At 34.9% G+C, this 26040-nt stretch overlaps 1 protein-coding gene across 2 annotated transcripts in view; it reads right to left on the reverse strand.

The window, feature by feature from the left end:
• The window catches only part of MAGI2 (membrane associated guanylate kinase, WW and PDZ domain containing 2), a 1515811-nt gene that overhangs the window by 1234063 nt on the left and 255708 nt on the right, over positions 1-26040 (reverse strand). The window lies entirely within an intron of this gene.

Genomic DNA, 26040 nt, shown 5'->3' on the forward strand with positions numbered 1-26040 from the left:
TATATATATATATATTTTTTTTTTTTTTTAAACAGGCAGTGTCTTGCTCTGTTCCCTAGGCTGGAGTGCAGTGGCATGATCATACCTCGCTATAAGCCAAAAAACACCAGAAGCTAAGAGAAGGTCCTAGAACAAATCCTTCCCTACTGTCTTCAAAAGAGGATAATCCTGCTGATACCTTGATTTCAGACTTCTGGCCTCTAGAACCATGAGAAAATAAATTTCTGCAGTTCCAAGCCACCCAGTTTATGGTACTTGGTTATGGCAGCCCTAGCAAACTAATACAGCTTCCAACTGTATCCAATAAGTTGACTCACTTTACTCTTTTAAACAAACAAATATAAACATTATGATAGTTTATGATAATACATTGTGAATAAGTGCCCAATAAATGAATCTTAGGTAACTGTTTTATAAAAACAAGACACTATAAATGTTAAGCTATTAAGACTACTGGCTAATGGAATGAATGCACTCTATTATTCTCATTTTAAGTAAAACTAATTTTCTTTGCATGAGTTTTATTTTAATTAAGAATCAAATTGTTCATAACACTCCCGACAAACCCCTTATCCCAGTTGACCTGCTGACAGATATGTATATTCTAAGTGGTACAATTTTAAAAATCTCAATGGCATCTTTTTAAACTCATGATTATTCTTCTTAGACAAGGGTTGTTTAATTAAGTGAGCTATGAAATAGTTAGCTATAATTGTACGCATTTATAACAGTATTTAACCACTCATTTATCCAGAACCTTAGAAACAATATGTTGTAGATAATCTGATATTTTGGATTTAAAGCATTAGAATACATTTAACAATAGTCTCTGTAAAATACATATTAATCTACTTTTGATTCAATACTTTGTAGTATCTTTACTGGGCGCAGTGACACACACCTGCAATCCTAGCACTTTGGGAGGTGGAGGCAGGAGGATATCTTGAGGCTAGAAGTTTGAGACCAACCTGGGCAAAACAGTGAGACCCTGTCTCTACAAAACAGTTTTTAAAATATTAGCCAGAAATGATGGCACGTGACTGTAGCCCCAGCTACTCAGAAGGCTGAAGCAGGAAGATTGCTTGGGAGTTTAAGGTTCCTGGGAAGATTGCCCAGGAGGTTAAGATTAGAGTAAATTCAGTAAATTTAAATAAAATAAAAAGATATTTATGTAACATATTAGAGAATATATACCTGTAATCAACAAACATGGTATTTACCAATAAAGCATTAAAGATGTGCAGATTAAACTTAAGAACAGAAATAGGATGCCATCCATAATCTCTGGTAATTCACCTATTTCCAGAAGCTCTAGTCAATGGAAAAAAGGCAAGAAAAATAATATGTACAACCATCAGAAAAGCAGAAAGTAAAACTGGGAATTAAGTGCCTCGGTTTACTTATATGTGAAATGTGATATTAATGGTATCCATATTTCAGGGTTAGTTCAAAGAAGATAATACTACAAAGGGCTTGAAATACGCATAGGTTTACAGTAAGTATTAAATAGAAATGAGCTATTATGATTACTATTATTTGTAGATATAATTTTATAACTTTAAAATAAAGAAAATCAATTAATAAATTATTAGAACTTTATTGTAAGCTTCAGTTATGAATTTTCTCACATAAAATAATGTTAGAAAATAACAGAAAACATTGTATTCATAATAGCACAAAAAGGCATAATCTAATTAGAAATGAACTTACTGATAAATGAGGTCTTAAGAAACATTGCTAATACTCAAAGAAATGAAAAACGCAGTGTCATGTTCTTGCATAGAAAAAAATGACTTTATTTCCCAAATTAATTTACTATTAAAATTGCATTTTTTTTTCTTCTGATGATAAGGTCTTCCTCTGTCACCTAGGCTGGAGTGCAATGGCACGATCGTAACTCACTGCAAACTCGAACTCCTGGGCTCAAGTGATCCTTCCACTTCATCCTCCCAAGTAGCTGAGACTGCAGACACATGACCCCACACCCAGCTAAGTTTTTTATTTTTAATTTTTGCAAAGATGGGGGGGTCTCACTTTGTTGCCCAGACTGGTTTCGAACTCCTGTCTTTAAGTGATCCTCCAGCCGTGGCCTACTAAAGTACTGGAATTTCAGGTGTGAGCCACTGTGTCTAGTACCCAGTTTTCTTTATAAACTAAAATGTGACAAAATGATTACACTAACCGACAAAAATAAACATGGAAGACTAGCTCTGATAAATCTTGAAATTTAGAGTGATGAGGAAGGGACCTGTTCCATAGAACATTCTAGCATATTGTAAAGCTAAAGTCATTAAAACACTATAACAGTACTTAAAAATCAATACTAATGGAACAGAATTTACAATTCCTCAACATATACTAGAATATAAGAACTCAAAATAAAATAAGGTACAGATTACCAGAGAAGAATTCAGTGTGTCATGTTTTCCAGAAAGAACCATTAATAAATTGTTAAATCAATTTTGTGAACCGCAGGCATTTTTTTGTATTTGAAACAGAATGGGATGGAAAGGAAAAGAATAGAATAGAATAGAAAATATTAGAATTCATCACATAATACTGAGGATAAAAATTATTTTAGATACTTTCATTTCAGTTATAGGGATGTATCTAAGTGTTCATGTGTGTCAGTGTGTTCTAGATTGTGATGTAAAATTTTTTTTTTTCTTTTACTGTGGATTGTGCTCCAAAAGTTTGAATGCCTCTCCAATAAATGATTTGGGGTAATGAATTAATTGAAAAAGAATCATCTATTTATATCCTTGTTTCCTGCTAAATAATGAAACAAAATATAGATGAGTATTTTTTAAGATTACTATAAATAAATTTAAGTGTTTATATGTATATAAGATCTCTGGGAAAAAACTTTAGAAGCATGAAAGTTAGGGAAGAAACCACAGATTTCCATGTCTGAATTCACACATACACAAATATGTGGTTCAGAAACTAATCAAAAGTGATGAGAACATGACAAACTGGGAAAAACAATTACAACAAAATACCTTTAATGTTTTAAAGAAACATATACCCTTAATGTGTAACGAGAACTTGGCAATCAATTTTTTTTTTAAAGCTGGGTGCAGTGGCTCACACCTATAATCCCAGCATTTTGGAAGGCCAAGGTGGGAGGAACTTAAATCTACCTGGTCTCCATAGCAAGACCCCCATCTCTGTATTAATAAAATTAATTTTTTTAAAAGAAATAAATTATTAAAAAATACTCATTCTCTAATAAGTAGATATTTTATAGAAATATATATAACTGAATAAAAAATGTTTACTTTCAAAAAACTAAATAATTAGACAACAAAAAAGTCAATAATTTGACAACAGTGAAATATTCTCTTCCTTATCAAATCTTGCAAGAACTATTGGAAAAAATATAAATACTGTCTGTGGCAATGTAAGTTGATGCACACTATTTTGGACTCCAATGTGGCAATATATCAAGAACCTAAATGTTAGTGCTCTTTGGCCAAGTAATTCCATTTTGTTTANAATTATTAAAAAATACTCATTCTCTAATAAGTAGATATTTTATAGAAATATATATAACTGAATAAAAAATGTTTACTTTCAAAAAACTAAATAATTAGACAACAAAAAAGTCAATAATTTGACAACAGTGAAATATTCTCTTCCTTATCAAATCTTGCAAGAACTATTGGAAAAAATATAAATACTGTCTGTGGCAATGTAAGTTGATGCACACTATTTTGGACTCCAATGTGGCAATATATCAAGAACCTAAATGTTAGTGCTCTTTGGCCAAGTAATTCCATTTTGTTTAGTTTCTTCCAAGGAAATCGTCTGAAATATGCACCATAGTTCAGCTACTGATACCATTACTTGTAATGGTGCTCATTAAATGCTGTGTACATCAAATAGAACATGCCGCAGAAGATACATGCTTTATTGGAAAATATTTGAATATTTTCCAATGAAATAGAAAAAGCAATCTATAAATGAGAAAATCTGAATCAAAATTTTATATATGTCTAAAAGAAAAATGATTGGAAGAAAATTAAAACATTGAGTGATTTTTTTTGTGTTGACAGATGCAGAGATTATAGGTAATTTTCAATTTTCTTCTTTATATTTCTCTATTTGTCCATATATCTCTAATGAGTACATATTTCTTTTATAATACTAAAAGGCAATTCAGTTTATTTTAAACAAAACAACCTCTCTGTTGCCCCCTCCCATCTTGCTTTAGTACTCATTTTCTAAGGATTTCCCTGAATGAGATTAGAATGGTTTCAAATTAAAACATCACTTGTCCTTATCTAAATTGGTTCTTTGAAAAATGAATGCCTGAAGGTGTTGTAAACTGCTCTTTTAAGTGCAGTCATGTGTCATTTAATGACAAGGATAGTTCTGAGAAATGCATCCTCAGGCAGTTTCATTGTAGTTTACTTACATAGAGTGTACTTACATAAACATAGATGGTGTAGCCTACTACACACCTAGGCTGTATAGGACAGTCTATTGTTCCTAGGCTACAAATTTGTACAGCATGTTACTGTACTGAATAGTAAGCTACTGTAGCACAATAAGTATTTGTATATTCGAACATATCTAAACATAGAAAAAGATACACTATTATAATCTTATGAGACCACTGTCCTACATGCGGTTCATTGTTGACTGAAACATCATCATGCAGCACATGACTGTACAATTAAGTATTTCCCTAGTTATTTTGTTTTGTGTTTCAGTGATTTATTTTTCTTGATACAAACCTTGCATGCGGCATTAACCTCAGTATTTTCATTTGTTATCTCTCTCACCTGTTAAAGACAAGAACTTGAAGGAGCTAGCACAGACCTGCTAATATAATAACTTCCTGTTAAACATAAGTTAGTGAATTAATATTGTAAAAGATAACAAAGCTTGCTAAGTAAATGAAAATATCACCCCTTTTGTGTTAGCATAAAGAACTTTGATTACTTCATATTGCATCTGAATGTGTTGGACATCATCATGCCCACTGGAATATCCCTTTAAGGAAGGACTTGCTGCCTCGTCAGGATTGCCCGAGCTGCCTTGCTTACAGTCATTCCCCTTTCTGGTATGGCCCACATCCACTTACTGAAAAGGTGGGAGTATAAAGACCTCACCCTCTCAGCCTGATTTAGGAGGACTCAAGGACCATTCTAGGTCCCAAGCATCCTGTTGAATTAGGCCTACACTGCAGTTTCACCTTTCCCTCTGCCCAGTCTTTCTTCCCTTACTTTCCACAAGTATTGGCCCCAATGGCATATCTTAAGAAACTCATACAAGGTCAATTCCATCTCAGAATCAGAACCCTATCTGGAACAATGAATTACTTCAGTGAATACAGGTGGACTAGTGGCCTCTTGGATGTATTTTAGATTTTATTATCACAAAAAATGATGAATGAAATTGTAGAATTAGAGATATATAGATACATTAATAAGAAAGCACCTAAAACTAAACTCACCTTAGATCATTATAGAATTTGCCTTAGCCCACTACTCATTAGTAGTTATAGTTTATAATTTTATAAAACACTGTGATCTGAGTTTGGGAGAACCTGACAATTTATTTTGTAATATCTTAGTAAAATAATTTTTTAAAAAAATCACTGTTGTATCAAGCTTTGGATTAGTTTTAATAAAATTACACACTCAATGTACTAATTTGAAATATTTTCTTGATTGCAGCTAAATAGTTGATTCTGATCCATGTGTCCCCCTCACTCTGTTCCACATATGGCAACAAACAATCGCATAAGTTTAGTAAACTGAACCTTGTCTTTGACACTTCAGAGTGCTTCAGATGATGCAGAATCAGAAAGCAGCCATTGAAACTTACTAACCCTACCCGCTAGTCTTTGAACTGAAGCTCTTTGCTGCCCTCTGTAGATACCTAGAGATGAAAACAGCAAAGTCAACATTCACATTTTCTCAGTTAGGGTAATTTTGTTCTGTAATCTTAATAGAAAAATAGAATAAACAGAAGGTGTTTCAATTAAAGGGAAATTAAGGATCTTTTTTCCTGCAATATCTTTTGTACTGTATCATTGAATTTCTGCATTTGCCTTTAAAAAAAGATCACTATTTAAAATTAAAACTTCATGTTTAACAACACTATGGTAAGACAAAGTGAAAATATACACATGAACGCATGAAAGAAGAATGAGTAATTTTTCAGCTTTCTTTTGACTTTTTAAAAATCATTTTATGTACATTAACCACATTTTAAAAGTCATATGAATTATGGTAGATAATGTCCTCTAAACATAAGCTGCAAGTTCTATTTTCACATGATAGTTTTCCTTGCCTTTGGCATGATGATTATTGTTGTTTCTACTTTCTTGGGAGGGGCTATCCTTTTGCAAGAAAATCATCACTATTTCAATTGTTGCAATTCAACCTAAAATTATTTTGCTGTGCATTTTCTATGCACTCAGCAAAAGTCTACATGCTGTTTAGGGGATATCAAAATGATGATAATAATAGCAGCAAACAGCTAAGTGCTTAACCTTGGGAAGATATTGTAGCACATACTTTACATATGCTAACAATTTAATCCTCCCAAATATTATAAGGTCTCTTCTTTTGTAGAGCTTACAATTTTGTTGAAAACAGTATTATCTGATGTTCCATCATCATTTCTCTATTACCACAAATTGCTGTCTTAAGGCATAAGAAAGGTCAGCCATGTTCTGTAATGCTTGCTATTTCGCAGTGTGTATGTGGTTTTACTCCTATGCAGGTTATCTGTACTTCAAGCTTATCTATGGCTTCTTGTCTTTTAAGCACTGTGTTAAGAATACTTCTCAAGATATAACCAACTACTGACTGTAGTTTCTCTAAATATTAGCTAGCCTTCTATCTATCATTTCTTAAAAGTAGTGGTTATATCTTTATGAAAATAAGATCCTAAAAGTCCTACACTGTGGTCCTTCATTATTTCTACTAAATAAATTTTTACTAACTCTCTCTCTCATTACTGTACTTCTCTTATTTTGTACTGGCTACAAGAAAACTTACTTGGTTCATCTTTATGGGATGAAATGATATTTAATCACATGTAATAATAAGAAAATCATTATTAGTGAAAACAGCAAATACTTTCAAGCACTGATGGTATGGAATTACAGTCTGCGAAAAAGTTAGGTATGACAGAATAAAAGGCCACATAGGTATGATGGATATTCAGATAGATATGTCCCTATGAAAGAGTGGAAAGTAGGTTTATATAAATGTTAAACATATTAATATTAAGAATCATCTTTATTCAAACCTGCAATCCCAGCACTTTGGGAGGCCAAGATGGGTGGATCACCTGAGGTCAGGAGTTCGAGACTAGCCTGACCAATATGGTGAAACCCGACCTCTATTGAAAATACAAAAATTAGCCAGTCATGGTGGCATGTGCCTGTAGTTCCAGCTACTCAGGAGGCTGAGACAGGAGAATTGCTTGAACCTGGGAGGCAGAGGTTGCAGTGAGCTGCGATAGTGCTACTGCACTCCAGGTTGGGAAACAGAGTGAGACTCCATTTCAAAAAAAGAAAAAAAAAAAAAAAAAAAAGAATCGTCTTTATAAAGGAGTTTCAGTATTAGGTAAAGGGCATAAAATTAATTTTTTTTAAAAAAACTTTGTATCTAAAAGCATTAACATCATTGGTTATTTCTGCAAATAATTTTCAAAAGAATAGAGCAAAAGTTCACCATAAGTTATGTTCAACACAAGATAAATCATTCTCTTTTGTCTTATACTACTAATCCAGCACGTCTACAGAGTATGAGAGCAATAATTTTTACAAAAATTGATGATTTAGTAAATTATTAACTAAACAAATAATTTTAAAGCCTATTATGTGCTTCGTACTGTTTTTGTAACTAGAGTTACCTCAGCAAACATTGTAAACAAAAATCCTTACCAACATGGTATAGTCATGTGATGCATAGTAACATTTCAGTAAAAAATGCACCACATATATATATTACAGTGTTAATAATTTAGTTAATATTTAAAATATTGTGATATTTTAATCCTTCAAATCTTTTTTTCTGAGAACACCTATTTTTTCCTTCAGTTGTTAAAAACTGTGAAAATTTATGTTCAGTAAAATTCACTATTTTCATATAAACAATTCTATATACTCTGCTGAGTATATAGTCATGTAATGGCCACCACAATTTCAAGATGTAGAACCATTACTACCCAAAACAGTCAACAGATTCAATGCAATGTCTATCAAAATAACTGTCATTTTTCACAGAAATAGAAAAAACAATCATATAACTCATGTGGAATCAAAAAAGAATCCAAATTGCCAAAACATTCTTGAACAAAAAGAACAAAGTTGGAGGTATGGTATAACCTGAATTCAAAATGTACTACAAATCTACTATAATAAAATAGCATGGTATTTGTATCAAAATGGACATACAAGGCCGGGAGTGGTGGCTCATGCCTGTAATCCCAGCACTTCGGGAGCCCGAGGCGGGTGGATCACGAGGTCAGGAGATCAAGACCATCCTGGCTAACATGGTGAAACCCCGTCTCTACTAAAAGTACAAAAAAAAATTAGTCGGGCGTTGTGGTGGGCACCTGTAGTCCCAGCTATGCGGGAGGCTGAGGCAGGAGAATGGCATGAACCCGGGAGGTGGAGCTTGCAGTGAGTTGAGCTCGTGCCACTGCACTTCAGCCTGGGTGACAGAGCGAGACTCCATCTCAAAGAAAAAATAAAAAATAAAAATATAGAATAATGGAACAGAATAGATAACTCAGGAATAAATCTACATATTGATAGCCAACTGATCTTGGATAAAGCTGTCAAGAACATACATGAGGGAAAGGACACCCTCTTCAATAAACAGTGCTATAATAACTAGATAGTCACACGCAGAAGAATGAAACTAGATTCTTGTCTGTGATCATATAAAACAATCAACTCAAGATGGATTAAAAACTTGAATGTAAGATACAAAACTATAAAACGACTGGAAAAAAACATCAGTGAAACGCATCAGGACATTGCTCTAGGCAACTACTTTATGGTTAAAACACAAAAGCATAGGCAACAAAAGAAAATAGACAAATTGGACTCTGTCAAACTAAAAAGCTTCTGCACAGCAAAAAGAAACAATGAACAGAGTGAAGAAGCAACCTGTTGAATGGAAGAAAATATTTCCAAACTATTCATCTAATAGGGGAGTAAAATCCAGAATATACAGGAAACTCAACAGATGAAAGACAAATAGTTCCATTAAAAAAGTGAGCAAAGAACATGAATTGATATCTCTCAAAGGAGACATATAAATGGCCAACAGGTATATGAAGAACACTCAGCATCATTAATCATCAGGGAAATGCAAATCAAAACTGAGATATCATCTTGCCCCAGTTAGAATAACTATTATTAAAAAGATAAAAAATAACAGATGTTGTTGAGTGTATTAGTCTTTTTTCATGCTGCTGTAAAGACATACCCAAGACTAGGCAATTTACAAAAGAAGGAAGTTTATTGGACTTAAAGTTCTACATGGCTGGAGAGGCCTCACAATCATGGCCGAAGGCAAGGAGGAACAAATTACATCTTATGTGGATGGCAGCAGGCAAAAAGAGAGCCTGTGCAAATAAACTCCCTTTTCTAAAATCATCAGCTCTCACGAGACTTATTCACCATCATGAGAACACCACAGAAAAGACCTGCCCCCATGATTCAACCACTTCCTACTGGGTCCATCCCACAACAAGTGGGAATTCAAGAGATTTAGGCAGGGACACAGCCAAACCACATAATTCTGCCCCTGGCAGCTCCCAAATCTTATGTCCTCACATTTCAAAAGCAATCATGCCTTCCCAACAGTCTTCCATAGTCCTAACTCATTTCAGCATAAACTCAAAAGTCCATAGTCCAAAGTCTCATCTGAGAAAAGGCAAGTCCTGTTCACCTATAAGCATGTAACATCAGAAGTGAGTTAGGTACTTCCTAAATACAGTGGGGGTACAGGCATTGGGTAAATATGCCAATATGGAGAAATTGATCAAAACAAAAGGGGTACAGGCCCCATGCAAGTCCAAAATCTAGCAGGGCAGTCAAATCTTTAAGCTCCAAAATGATCACCTTTGACTTCATGTCTCATATCCAGGTCATACTGATGTAAGAGGTGAGTTCTCATGGTCTTGGGCAGCTCCCCCTCTATGGCTTTGCAGGGTACAGGCTCCCTCCCAGTTGCTTTCATGGTCTGGTGTTGAGTATCTGCAGCTTTTCCAGGCACATGGTGTAAGCTGTCAGATCTACCATTCTGGAATCTAGAAGACAGTGGCCCTCTTCTCACAGCTCCACTAGGTGGTGCCCCAGTAGAGACTCTGTGTAGGGGCTCTGACCCCACATTTCCCTTCTGCACTGCACTAGAAGAGGGTCTCCATGAGGGCCCCGCCACTGCAGCAAACTTCTGCCTGGGCATCCAAGCATTTCCATACATCCTGTGAAATCTAGGTGAAGGTTCCCAAACCTCAATTCTTGACTTCTGTGCACCCAGAGGCTCAACACCATGTGGGAGCTGCCAAAACTTGGGGCTTCTATCATCCAAAACAACAGCCCAAGCTCTACCTTGTTCCCTTTTAGTCACAGGTAGAGTGGCTGGGACACAGGGTATCAAGTCCCTAGACTGTACACAGCAGAGAAACCCTGGGCCTGGCCCACAAAACTATTTTCTCCCCTAAACCTTCGGGCCTGTGATGGGAGGGGCTGCTGCAAAGGTCTCTCACATGGCCTGGAGACATTTTCCCCATTGTCTTAGTGATTAACATTCAGCTTCTCATTGTAAATTTCTGTAGCCAGCTTGAATTCTCTTCAGAAAATGGAATTTTCTTTTCTATTGCATTGTCAGGCTACAAATTTTCCAAACTTTATGTCCCATTTCTCTTTTAAAACTGAATGCCTTTAACAGCACCCAAGTCACATCTTGAATGTTTTGCTGCTAAGAAATATCTTCTGCTAGATACCCTAAATCATCTCTCTCAAGTTCAATATTCCACAAATCTCTAGGACAGGGGCAAAATGCCACCAGTCTCCTTGCTAAAGCATAACAAGAGTCACCTTTGCTCCAGTTGCCAACAAGTTCCTCATCTCCATCTGAGACCACCTCAACCTGGATTTCATTGTCCATATTATTATCAGCATTTTGGTCAAAGCCATCCAACAAGTCTGGAGGGAGCTCCAAACTGTCCCACATTTTCCTGCCTTCTTCTGAGCCTTCCAAACTGTTCCAATCTCTGCCTGTTACCCAGTTCCAAAGTTGCTTCCATGTTTTTGGGTATCTTCAGCAGCACCCCACTCTACTGTTATGAATTTACTGTATTAGTCCATTTTCATGCTGCTGATAAAGATATTCCTGAGACTGGGCAATTTACAAAGGAAAGAGGTTTATTGGACTTACAGTTCCACATAACTAGGGAGGCCTCATAATCATGGAAGAAGGCAAGGAGGACCGAGTCACATCTTACATGGATGGCAGCAGGCAAAAAGAGAAACTGTGCAGAGAAACTCCCCTTTTTAAAACCATCAAATCTTGCAAGACTTATTCGCCATCATGAGAACATGCCAGGAAAGACCTATCCCCATGATTCAACCACCTCCCATGGGGTACCTCCCACAACATGTGGGAATTCAAGATGAAATTTGGGTGGGAACACAGCCAAACCACATCAGTGAGCATGACAGAAAATTGGACTCTTATACACTATCAGTGAAAATGTAAACTAATATAGCCATTATGAAAAATAGTATGAAGATTTCTCAAAAAACTAAAAATAGAACTACCATACAATCTAGCAATCCCACTAAGAGTATTTCCAAAGAAAAAGAAACTAATATATCAAATAGTTTCCTAAATTCTCGTGTTTATTGCAACACTACTTTCAATAGTAAAGATATAAAATCAATTTAAATGTCCATCAACACTTGAATGGATATAGATAAATGGATAAAGAAAACGAGGTATATATGCAATGGCATAGTATTTGGCTATAAAATGAATGAAATCACATCATTTGCAGTAACATGGATGAAAACTGGAGGTTATGAGAAATAAGCCATGCACAGAAAGATAAGTATTGCATTTTCTCATTCATATGTGAGAGCTAAAAAGTTGATCACATGGAGGTAGAGTAAAATAATAGATACCAGAGGCTGAGAAAGGTGTATGGGTGGCAGAAGGGGATAAACAGAGTTTGGTTAATGGGTACAAACATACAGTTAGATAGAAGAAATAAGTTCTAATGTTTGATAGCAGAGTAGGGTGACTGTAGTTACAACCATGTATTGTATATTTCAAAATAACTAGAAGAGAAAAAACAAAACAAAAAAGAGTAAAATATGGTAACACAATTAATGGCACCAATCAATGAAGTAAAGGGCCATGACCAAGTGACAAAATTTAATACCCTGGAGGATAAGGAAAGAATGAGGTGATTCCATAGAAGAACTCAACACAACTGGGTTCCTAAGCCTACTTTGAACCCCAAATCTGGAGATAAGTAATCTGAGCGGATGTATTTTTCCTTTTCAGAGAAGAGAATTTTAGAAATTGATGCTGAGAGAAATGATTAAATTGTGAATAATGAGTCTAACAATTTCAGAAAGAAAAGGATCTGAAGGAAAAACAATCCAAAGTCCATTGGTATCTTTCTAGGGGAATGAAATACATATCTCCAATTGAGTAGAATAAACCCTGATAAAGGACCCGTAACAACAACAACAACAACAACAACAACAACAACAACAACAACAAAGCCATCTCTATTGTGAAAATTTCAAGCATATTTTCAAAAGAAAGACTAGTTTAATGAGCTGCCATGCTCTTATCACTCAAACTTAACAATCATCAACAACAATTGCCAATATTTTTCTGTCTATACTGCCACAAGCTCCAACTTTCTTTTGATTTGGAGCCTGTGGCAGGTGGTTACCAATTTGGTCTTTTTTTTTTTTTTTTTTTTGTAGCCAATGGCATGTCTATTACATAGCAGATATTCAATGGTGTTTGCTAAATGAATGAATTACTCAGTGAATGCATCAATTTCCATTCAGCCATTTCCCAGAAAATGAGTCTGCCTTTAAAAAGACGAATGCTATACATGATGAATATAACAGGCAAATATATGCAAAGAACAACATCGTGTTGAAACATGCTCAAGGACAGGCATTTCAAAGATAATTCAGGCGAACATTATGGATTCTTTTTAAATGAGAAAGAAAATCCTGCTGACGGATGTCTTCCTAAGCCAGTAGGGACTAAGAAACACAATTGAAGCTCATCTGTGACAGAACTAAAATGATCAGGCGTAAGTTCATAGCAACAACTTGTTGCTGAGACATCAGCAACTTGTACACATATCAGCCTGTACCTTAAATTTCACTTACGTGAAATTAAAATATGCATTTTGTAAAATTGTCAGATCTAAATTGTAATTTAACATTTTTTTGATAGTGAATTGTATGTCTTATAGAGTCAGTGCTAAAAAATGTGCATAGACACACATATACACATGTATAGACATACAAAGACAAACATAAATACATAGGATTACACCATTTTTACCATTTGTTTCCCAAATACTCTAGAGGCCAACCCTATTTATCTGTGAATGTATATATATGTATACACACACACACACACACACACACATATACACACATACACATATAAAATATATATTTAAACTATATATATTTAAACTATATGTGTGTGTATATATATATAGTTTAATGAGCTTCCATGCACTTATCACAGTCTTTTAAATATTGATCATTCTAGAGATCAAAGTAGCTGATAGTAGCTCTGAATTGTTTTTACTTGAAAGAAAATAGAAAATATCTCAATTTTATTAACAAGCTTACAGGATTTATGGTTGAAATTATGTCACATCAAATTTATAAAAACCAAAACAATTGTGCAAGTAGATTTGCATGGCTGTGTTTCAAAGATATACATACATACTTTGTCATTTTGTTTATTCATAAGAAGGATTGTTTGGGATTGCCACTCCAATGGAAGAAAATTAAGAATTGAGATACAGGGGACCTAAATTTTTAGAAAACATAAAGTCATGCAAAAAAACTGTACGTTTATGTCTCATGAATATACACATGCAGAAACACAATAATATTTTAGAGATTTCCACTAAAAGGTTTATTTGGAGTTTGTCACTGTTCAGTGAAAGAGAATTGTGGATTGAGTGCACAAGACATTAGTTGTTGTCTCAGCTTTCCATGTAATTCAGTTTGGGAAAATTCTCTTAACCATATTAAGCATCCAATTTTATTTTATTTTACTTTTAGTTCTGGGGTACATACGCAGGATGTGCAGGTTTGTCACATAGGTAAACGTGTGCCATGGTGGTTTGCTGTAAATATTTTATATGTATTCACAAAATACATTTAATCAATTCCCATTTTTGGACTTTTAAATTTTGTTGTTTTTTTAAACAAACTGTGGTAACACTGTACATATTTCTTTACTAATTTATCTATTTCCTTAATATAAGCGCACAGATTTGGGATCATTAGGTCAAAGGCTAGATATTTCTGCTTAGCAAGTTGATACATTTTTACAAATTGCCACACAGAAGCCCTGTTCTCATAGGGAGTTCTACAGGCTATGTACCAGAGGGCTTCTTGTCTCCAAACCAAGACAATCCTAGGAGCCTCATACCTGTTAGTCTTTGCCGTTGTTACAGGCAAAAATAATGGCACCCTTCTTTCATTTGAATGTTTATTTCTTTGATTATGGATGGGAATAAACGTGTGTCTACATCTTTTGACTCACTTTACCTATTAAAAGTAAATTTTCTGGATGTGATATTATCCTATTTTTAAAAAACTGATAGACTTTATTTTTTAGAGTAGTTCATGTTTTCAAAAAAATTAAGCAGAAAGTACAGAGTTTCCACTTACCCCTTCTGTTTCCCTCCTTCCCCCAGCTTCCCTATTAACAACTTGCAATATGTTATATTTGTTATATATTTGTTATAATTGATGAACCAATATTGATACCTTATCATTTACTAAAGTCCATAGTTTACATTAGGGTTCAACCTTTGTATTGTATAGCTCTACAGATTTTGACAAATGTATGACAATTGTCCACCATTACAGTTTCACGCAGAGTAGTTCCACTGCCCTAAAAATCCTCTGTGCTCTGCATATTCATCCTTTCTTCCCTCCCACCCCTGACAACCATTGATGTTTTTACTGTCTCCAGAGTTTTCTCTTTTCCAGAATGTCCTATAGTTAGAATCATACAGTGTGTAGTCTTCTCAGATTTTCTTCTTTTACTTAGTAATATGCACTTAAGGTCCCTGCTGTCTTTTCATGGCTTAATTGTTTATTTCTTTTTCAAGCTGAATAATAATCCATTGTATGAATATACCACAGTTTGTTCATATATTCAACTTATTGAATGACATTTTGGTGGCTTTCAATTTTTTTTGTCATTATGAATAAAGTTTGTGAAGTTTTTTTGGGGGGGACATACATTTTCAACTCATTCTGATTAATACCAAGGAGCGTAGTTGTTGGATTGTCTGGTAAGACTATGTTAAGCTTTGTTAGAAACTGACAAATTACATGTCCAACTGGTTTTACCATTTTTTATTCCCACCACAGTGGATGAGAATATCTGTTGCTTCACATCCTCACCAGCAATTGGTATTGTGTTTTAAATTTTAGGCATCCTAAAAGACACGTGGTGCTATCTCATCATTATATCAACTTGTAATTTCCTAATGACATATGATGTTAAGCATCGTTTCATATGTTATTTGCCATCTACATATAGTTCTTTGTTGAAGTGTCTGTTCCTATCTTACCCATTTTTAAACTGGTTTGTTTTATTATTGTGAGGTTTTTAAGAATTTGTTGTATATTTTGGATACCAATTCTTTACCAAATACGTGTTTTGTGAATATTTCCTCCTAGTTTTATTTTTTCATTCTCTTAATTGTCCATTAAAAAGTTAGCAGTATTAATACTTTCTCATACATATTGCAAACACTTATAATAAACAAAGCTTTTTGGTTTGGGTATTTGCATGTTTTATCATCTCAAAGTTTCTAAGTTATTTGAAAACAAATTTTATCAATTCTTCTACGGTTTATGCAGTTGGTACCATGCTCTAGAATTCTATACATATTAACATGCTATATTTTAGTATACACTAGTATAATTTTTTTCTCCCATTTTTAAAAACAAGTTCTTGCTTGATATGAAATGATTTTGATGTATACAGGAGATGTTTTATTCTTTAATACTTATTAGGTAACTCAATGGCCATTAAAAATAAGGTATACATTTTCTCTATTGATTGAAAATACCAGTGTAATTATATACTATGTTTCCAGATATGTGTGGGTGATTTCTAAACTCTTCATTCTGTTCAGCTGCATTTTTTGTTGATTTCTGCATTATACTACCCTGTTTTGAGTTTTGTATAATTTTAATGTATTTTAATTCTGAGTAGGGCAAACTCATCTTCTTTTTTGTATTTTAAAAATATTTTCCCAATTAGTTTGATACTTCTAGTTTTCCACAAAAATCTCATAGTTATTTTGTTACTTTCCCATGTATATCCCACTTTACTTTTGATTTAGGTTGTGTTAAATTTAGAGAATAATTTGAAAGAGTTTACATAGGTTCAATGATTGGATCTTCCTTCACATAGCTATTATGTGTCTCAAATCATGCAAGTTTTGAAAAGTATCTTTCAGCAATGTGATTTCCTGAACATTTCTTCTTTCTTTCTTTCTTTCTTTCTTTCTTTCTTTCTTTCTTTCTTTCTTTCTTTTTTTTTTTTTTTTTTTTTAAGAGATAGGGTCTCTGTCACCTAGGCTGAAGTGCAATGGCACAATCATAGCTCATGAAGCCTCTAACTTCTGAGCCCAAGTGGTCTTCCTGCCTCAGCCTCCCAAGTAGTTGGAACTATAGGCATGAGCCAAAATGCCTGGCCTGAACATTTCTTTTAAAATAAAATCTCAAATATGTTGTGTTATTCTTGCTACTGTGAATGTGATTTCCCTTACAAAAAGTTTCTACTTTTAAAATTCTTATGTTTTAGGTGGTTACCTATTAGTTTTCATATATGTTTACTTGATTATAATGGTCTTCCATGAATATAACTACATTGTTTTTAAAATAATCTATACTCCCCTTTTCCAGTATCTATGCCCTTTTAAAATTTTGCTTATTTATCTTATTTCCTTATTAAATTACCTTTTTTAAGCACTTAGAGACCAGTGTTAAATGGAATTGGTTGGCATCCCTAACTTCTTTCTGGCTTGACTGGAATTCTTTGGGAATGCATAATTCTGACTATTTTTATCAAATAGAATCTTAAAAAGTATTTTAAATGTATTTTCAGTCCTACAACTAGTTGAATTTATTGATATCTTTTTGTATGTATATAGAAATATATTTTTGCAACTTTCATCTAATAACATGATAGAATAAGACCTGCACTATCACACTCCCACTTAAAGTTGTAACCCCTACACATATCCAGCATTTCCTTTTGCCTTTCTGGGTCTTATTTTTTACCATAGAACTTATCATCATTTGATGTACTTTACATTTCAGCAAGTTTATTTATTTTTTATCTATTGTCAGTATCCTACAGCTAGAATATAAGTTTCATGAAGTCTAGAATTTTTATCTGTTTTGTTCACTGCTGTATCTCTGTAACTTAAAAAAGTATCTCTAGAATTTAAAACATCTTAGGTATTTAAGAAATATTTTAATAAATAAATATGATGCCATAACCATTTAGAATGGTTAATCAAAAAAGACACAGGTTTTGCCTTTACATAATTTATAATATATCAAGGGTATATAAAAAAAAACTACAAGAAGGAACTGGGGTGTACAATTGTAAAGTTTTGGGGATGTGAGAGACTCTCACTTACATAAAGTGGTTAGGAAAGGCTTTTCTGAAATGATCATCCAATCAGAGTGACAAATATGTGTGAAGACCCTAAGGCAAAGAATCAATAGATAGAATCTAGGAAAGTACAAGAAGGGTGGTGTGGCTGAAGGTTTCTTTGGGGGTGAGGCAGGATGGGGAAGAGTGACTTATTATAAAATAAGAGAGATACAAAGAGGACAAATTGGCTTAATAAGCCACAGTGAAGAGTTTGGATTTTATTCAAACTGAAATGGGTAGCCTTTTAATAGTGTAAATCAGAGGCAGGGCCTGATTGATTTCTATTTTTACAATCTCATACTGTCTCTTTGAGAACAATGTGTTGGGGGAGAGAGTAAAACAGAGGAAATATCGAGACCAATTAGGAAGGTCTTATAGTAGTCTGGGCAAGTAATAATGATTGCCTGGGATAGAATGAGGGCAGAGTGGGCAGAGAGCCATCACTAGAATTGAAATATGTTTGGGATGTAGAATCTCAAACTCCTTCTCCTCAAGTGATCCTCCCATCTTGGCCCGGCAAAGTACTGGGATTACAGGTGTGACTCACTGTGTCTGGCCCAGAGTCGTAGAATCCAGATAGGACACACTTTCCATAAGGACCAGAACTTGCTTTGAATGCAGAAAGAAGGCAATGGCTTTCTAAGAAACAAGAATGACCAAGGAATCTTATCATAGCCTTTCTCATTTATGTTACTTTCATATAGTAGCCAATTGCTTATGCGGACAATGTTGATATAAAAGGAAAGGGAAACATAGGGCAACCCATAGTTTCTTTTCCTTTCAATTCTTCCTTACTCATCAGTAAGATGAAGCTAATGATTATTATAGAATGTCAGGTATTAATATCAAAATATGAAACACAAACAGTTAACATTATGTAGTATTTCCACTGTTCTAGTAAGAACAAAATACATATGCAGGTACAAACTACATATTATGAATTGTGTAATTTTAGCCATTCTACATACAAGTTAAATACTCCTGTACTTGCATTTAAAACTGGTATTGTACAATGTAAAAATGAATGGGAAAATGCATACTAATAACTTAAAAACTTTATTTAGGACAACGTTAAATACCAAATAAAAAATATCATGAAAAGTCAAGAGAGGGACTGTGGAAGAAAGCAAAAAAATTATAATTCATTACCTTTAATAGCACTTCCTCCCCGCCCCAACCCCATCCCGCTTTTTGAACAAGGGCCCTACATTTTCATTTTGCACTGGGAAAATGGCTACATTTTTTAGCGTTTTTATACAACAGACAGAGTCGTTCTTGGGCATTGTAAACTGGCTCTCTGTTTCTGGGTACGCCAGGCAAAGAGAGGATATGGGAAGAGGGCCTTCACAAGCCATCAAAATGAGTCTCTCTTTTACTCCTTAATTGATCACATTATAAAATCTTTTTTTTTTTTTTTCCAGATTCCAGCAACTAGTATCTCTACTTAGGCACCCTCATCGTGGGAACAAACGGTCATTTCCTAACTAGGTATATGATTCAGCTGATTGAAAGTTGAAAGAATTCTACAGTCATTTATTGTTTTCTATGAACAAGATAGTGCCTACAAAATGTTGATATCATAATGTGGAGAAATTTACTTTTTAGAGGATTTTGGGTTTACTATTCATTGAAGGATTTACAAGAATATAACCGCTATAAAGGTTATATTATTTTAAAGCCTTTGTGATGTTTCTTTTTTGGTTTTGTTCCTTTGCTTTGTTTCAAAGTTCTATGTTCTATCTAGTATAAATATTAATTTGTTCTTTCTGTTGTAGGAATTAGTTTGTGTTATTTAGTGATTATTCTCACAAGCAATCATAAATGTAACAACTGTTTTAGAACAGAGATGGCCATGCATTTTCATATATACACAGGGTGTTTTAAAAGATAAAGAACTAATTCCAATAAAAATAGACTGAATTATATATGTAGGTTGTATTAGTTACTTCTGGAATCAAAATTTTCTCTTCTACTCCAGGTGTTAACTTTCTTTCCTACATTCAATCTAGTTAAAAGGTTTTTGTACAATTTATCCTTGTGTGTCACATATATTTAATATTTTATTTCATAATAAAAAGTAAACATTTCACAGAGAAAATTGACATGTAGCTTTTTTAATGTCTCAATGAAATCTTCCCTAGGCATTAGGGAATGGATGAGAATTTTGTTTCTCTTAGGTCTTCAGTTTGAGGACTACTTCAGAAAAGAAAAAAAAAAAAATCCTGCACACTATAGCTGTTTGCTATAGTAAAGGTTATGCAAATTAATAGAGAGAATCAAGTTACTTTTACTGGGACATCAATGAGAAATCTCATACTAAATTATCAGTTCATGCTATTAACAAAATGAAGTTATTATAACATTTTAAGAAAGACATGCCCAAAGTTCATTTAGGAGAAGCTCTTGGACAATAAGTATATTGAGTCTAATATTAGAAGGCCATTGAACCTAATGACCTTTTCGATCCTTTTTAATTGTATTATTTTATGACTCAATTACCACTTTGTTGTGAAAAGATAAAATTAACAACTGTCAGTCTTCTTGACTGACACAAAGAGATGATGTGGTCACCCAGCAATCAAAAACAATGTGGCCAGATGTTCTGCATCAACTAACCACCAACACATTTAAGTAGACATCACTGACTAATCTGGTGTTAATGAAAGCAACTCTTACAAATGAAAATCAGATATTCACCTATCCTGACATCTGTGATGTTCATCTCATCAACTGAGCTTTTAATGACAATTAACTGTGGTTTTTACACATTGCATATTGCTCCCTTGTCACAAGGTATTAGATCATATTTTGAGAAATCCAGAAAATATAGAGAAAAGAAAGCATATAAAACCTTATCAAAAAAACACTCATGGTGAAAGTGGTGCTAAAAAGGAAAATGCATTTGTATTTTGGAATTAAAAGCCATTTGTAGCTATGTGTATTTTGAAAATGGAAAAGTGATTCAATTACCAACTCAAACTTCAATGAAACCAGCCTCTCTTCTCCCTCTCCCATCTCCTCCTGCTGCCTGCTCGACTGCCTTTCTGCCCAGCAATGGACAGTCACACCCTAATCCTTAAGACCACGATACTGGGCATTCTCAGTGTTTAATTCTATTTCTTTTCTGTGAACTTCTCCTAGGCAAGCTCTTTACAAAAGTCATATTAAAGTAATATCTGTCCTCCTTATCCAGCATCAATCTATTACCAAGGATTTTTTTTTTTTTTTTGAGATTTAATATACAACAACATGGATGAACCTGGAGGACATTATGTCAAGCGAAATAAGCTAGGCACAGAAAGACAAACACTGCATAATCTCACTTGTATGTGGAATCTTAAAAAGTTGATCTTGAAGAAGTAGAGAGGAGAATTATGGTTACCAAGGGCTGAAGTGGTTGGACATTGGGGGTTGAGGAGATATTGGTCAGAGGAATAAGTTGAAAATATCTATGGTACAACACAGTGACCGTAGTTAAGAATTTATTATATTCTCGAAAAATGAAAAAGAGTGGATATAAAGTGTTCCCATCACAAAAATGATAGCTGTGTGAGGTAATGCATATGTTAATTAGATAGAGTTAGTCATTCCACAATGTATATTTTCTTTAAAACAACATGTTGTACATGGTAAATCCATAATTTCATGTCAATTTAAAAATAAATAAATAAAATTTATTCATAGAGTTTAAGTGCAAGAGATCAGAAAGTGAAACTGGAAAATTATACAAATATTCTTTTTTTACTTTAAAACATATTTAGTTAAGTGACATGCACCCAGTTTTAAAAGCAATCAAATGGCACGTTGCCCCTCTGATTTCAATGGTTTAAAATGTTTTAACTTTAGTATTTACCTGCTATATTTCAAAAACTTTCTAATCTTGCTATTTGTTGTTATTTTTAGGCACTATCTAATGACTTTCTCTTATGCAAATTTAACTCCTTAATATCATCTTATTTGCTCGGTGATGACTCCTACTTCCACCTATCTTCTTGGTACAATAGAATAATCATTTTTGGTTAATAATCAATGTTTATATCATGATGACTACTGTTCACTGCAGTGTGTTATCACTGCATTTCCTTTCTTGTAAAGCTTTTGCCTTTTCTTTCATTTGTAGACTTTCCTACTCCTTCATTCTTTCCCCAAAATTTCATCAGATATGGCATATTCCTATCATAAATTTGCTTGTTTGTTTGTATTTTGAGATAGGGTCTCACTCTATCACCCAGGCTGGAGTACAGTGGAATGATCACAGCTCACTGCAGCCTTGACCTCCGAGGCTCAAACAATCCTCCCACTCCAGCCTCCTGAGTAGCTGGGACTACAGGCTCACACCACCACACCTAGTTAATTTTTTATTTTTTATATATATAGAGAGAGATGTGGTTTTGCCATGTTGCCGTAGCTAGTCTTGAACTCCTGAACTCAAGCAATCTGCCTGCCTCAGTCTCCCAAACTGCTGGGATTACAGGTGTGAGCCAATGCACCTGGCCCAGAAGTTTGTTTTTTTGTACCCAAAGCCCTATCATATCTGATGGATCCATTTTCTTCTTTTTCCTGGAGCCTGTCCTTGTTCTTTCAGATCTAGCGGGTACTTGTCATCTGCTAGGCCAGCCATCCTGTTGCCTCCTTACATCTCATTTTGTTGCTTGTCAGAAATGTGATTTTTGACTGACTTACCGATTAAGTGAGTTTGGTATTAATGTCAGGTCTGACTACGCCTGAAATAAGAAACTTGTGAAATGAGACTGTAAAGACTATAAGCTTAAGAAAGTGGGCCAAAGTAATTTCTCATAAAAAGACAGAAGATGTTTAATCACTCAGTCACCACCTAGTATAGAACCTCACACTTCGCTCAGAGGAAAATCACAACCAAGGCTTGCTCCAAGTCTAGTTCTGCTCAGCAATTCAAGTTCTCTGAGTTAATTTAACTAACTCGGTCTGTTTCTAAGTAGATATGTTGGCCTACATCTGGCTGCTATGACCTCACTTAGGGTAAATTCTGCAGCCTGAATTGGAGTTTCAGAATGAGAACTGTCAGTCTGTTTGTGTTGCTGTAACAAAATACCTTAAAATGGATAATTTATAAACAACAGAAATTTATTTCTTACAGTACTGGAGGCTGGGAAGTCCAAGGTGAAGGCTGTAGCCGACTCTGTGTCTGGTAAAGACTCTCTGCTTCAGAGAAGGCACTTTGTTTCTGCATCCTCAGATGGCAGAAGGGGTAAAAAGGGATGAGCCTGCTCTCTCATGTTCATTTATAAGGGCACTAATATTATATCACTTCACAAAGACCCCATCTCTTAATATTATTGCATTGTGGGTGAAATTTCAACATGAATTTTGGAGGGACCCAAACATTAAAACCATAGCAAGAGGGCTGGGGGTGGTGTCTCACTCCTGTAATCCCAGTGCTTTGGGAGACCAAGGAGAGAGGATCACTTGAGGCCAGGAGCTTGAGTCCAGCCTGGGCAATGTAGTGAGACCCCATTTCTACATAAAAGTAAGTTTTAAAAATTAGCTGGGCACAGTGGTGCGTGCTTCTGGTCCCAGCTACTCAGGAAGCTGAGGCTGAAAGATCACTTTGGCGAAAGTTGAGGCTGCAGTGTGCCATGATCATGCCCCTGTACTCCTGCCTGGGTGACAGAGTGAGATCCTATTCAAAAACAAACAAACAAACAACAGCAACAACAACAAAAACCATAGCAAGGGCCTTGAAAGGCACATTAGTACAGTGTTGCCATTTGCACAGGTTCTCTCTCCTGTCCTTTTTGATAGGCTCTCAATTGTGCCTCTCAGAGATTTGCACACAAACATGATATGATTTAAAAAATGCCCTTCAATAGCATTGTTTCCACTGTATTTCTCATTTGCTTGTCACCTTGGCAATGTGGTGGCAGGATACAAGCATCTTAATTACAATACTGATCCTAAGAAATAGGGAGAATAATTGAAAATTTTTAGTCATACTCACTTTCTTTGCTTCATATCTATTGAATAAAAAGTAAGAAGTAGTCTGGGCACAGTGGCTCATGCCTGTAATTCCAGCATTTTGGGAGGCCAAAGCGGGAGGATCACCCGTCAGGAGTTTGAGACCAGCCTGGCCAACATGGTGAAACCCTGTCTCTACTAAAAATAAACAAATTAGCTGGACATGGTGGTGGGCTCCTATAATACTAGCTCTTTGGGAGGCTGAGGCAGGAGAATCGCTTGAACCCAAGACGCAGATGTTGTAGTGAGCAGAGATCACACTATGCACTCTACCCTGGGTGACAGAATGAGACCCTATCTCAAAAAATAAATAAATAGTAAGAGGTAAAAGAGATGCAGGACCATTTCATCCCTCAGGATAGGTACAGAGCCTACCAACTTTCCAAAGACCTACTTTTGGGAAATTTTAAGGAACTGATAGGGGGGAAAAGTTTATTATCTCTAAAATAGAAAAAAAATTAAAATTGAAGTAAATAAATGACAAATTAAACATTAAAAATCCCACAAACTATTGAGTTTAATGAATTATTTAATAGATTATTACATTGAAATACTAATTTTATTACATATAAAACACTTTGTAAAGCTTAGATTCTTTTCACTTTCCAGCAGTGTCCAAGTATGCATAATGATTCCAACAAGAGTAGTAATATTAATGATAGCGGCTGCATTTGGAGGTCAGAAGGCGGCTTTCTAATTTATTTTGAAAAATGTCAAACCACTAAGTTGAAAGAATAGTCCAGTGAGTATCTGTACACTTCCTACTAAGATTACACAATTGCTAAACTTTTAAGAATTGTTAAGGGTTTTTACAAGCTCAGTAATTCTTCATGACTCTCTGAAGTAGTTCTTTTTAGCATCCTTAATTTGCAGCTGAGGCATATGAGGCACAGAGGGATTATACAATTTTTCTTAGTCATTTAAAGGCGAATGGTTGGTCTGGGATTCAAAGCTAGAGATTTTCTAAAGGCATGTTTCTTAACCTAAGTGCAAAAATCATTCCTGTATTAAATAAAGTAAGTAAATGTAAATCCTTTATAAATTATTTTACATCAAAATTTTATTTAATATAGGATATAGGTGTATTTTAATGTACTTTATGGGTGAAATCTCTGAATATAATAGTGTCTAGAAAGCTTTCTAAAAGCCTACAGGCAAATAGACAGCAAGGCAGAAGTAGATGTCCCTGGCAGTGGAGCCGGGGAAGAGGTGAGGAAACCAAACAAGACAGGCAAAGATTTTGGACTCATGTCTGCATTTTTGGGGATGGAGCAAGTTTATTTTTCTCTGGGATGACTATGTACATTCCAGGAAGTTTTCTATGTTCCACAGCCTAGTTTTTCTCCACAACAATGGAACTAAGAAACATATCACTAATTCTTACAGAATTAACAACTCTTGTTCCTTATGAGAGACATGGACACCAAGATTCCTGAACCAGCCCCAACTGCAGCCTCTTTCATTTGTGGCTGTTAATTACAGGGCTACTAACCAGAATCCAGCAATGCTCTGGCATACCAGGAAAATTCCTGGTCCAGATTCAGACAAGTGGTTTATAGTTCCAGCTCTACTTTGAGTTAATCCTGTTTAAATTGGGGAGGCATGAATGTCTTCTATGATACTTAGTGAACTTCAAGGCCAATTTCAGTTCTAATATTCTATGATTCACTTGCGGAACATATACTGAGTCACTTTGAAAAGTTTTAGGCCAAGCCTAACTTTCTTATATGCAACATAAAGTTGCTGGAAAAATACCATGTTGCCTTACAACTGTTTCATACACTTTCGGCCTGACACAGGGGCTCATACCTGCAACCTCAGCACTTAGGGAGGCTGAGGCAGGAGGGTCACTTGAGCACATGAGTTTGAGACCAGCCTGGGCAACATGGCAAAACCAGTCTCTACAAAATTAAAAAAAAAAAATAGCCAGATGTGGTGGCCCGCACCTGTTGTCCTAGCTCCTTAGGAGGTTGAGGTGGGAGGATGGCTTAAACTCAGGAGGCAGAGGTTGCAGTGAGCCAAGATTGTACCACCGAATTTCAGCCTGTGTGACACAGTAAGACCTCATCTCAGAAAAAAAAAAAAA

Source organism: Rhinopithecus bieti, unplaced genomic scaffold, assembly GCF_001698545.2.
Source record: "Rhinopithecus bieti isolate Rb0 unplaced genomic scaffold, ASM169854v2 scaffold_11291, whole genome shotgun sequence".
NCBI classification, from domain to species: Eukaryota; Metazoa; Chordata; class Mammalia; order Primates; family Cercopithecidae; genus Rhinopithecus; species Rhinopithecus bieti.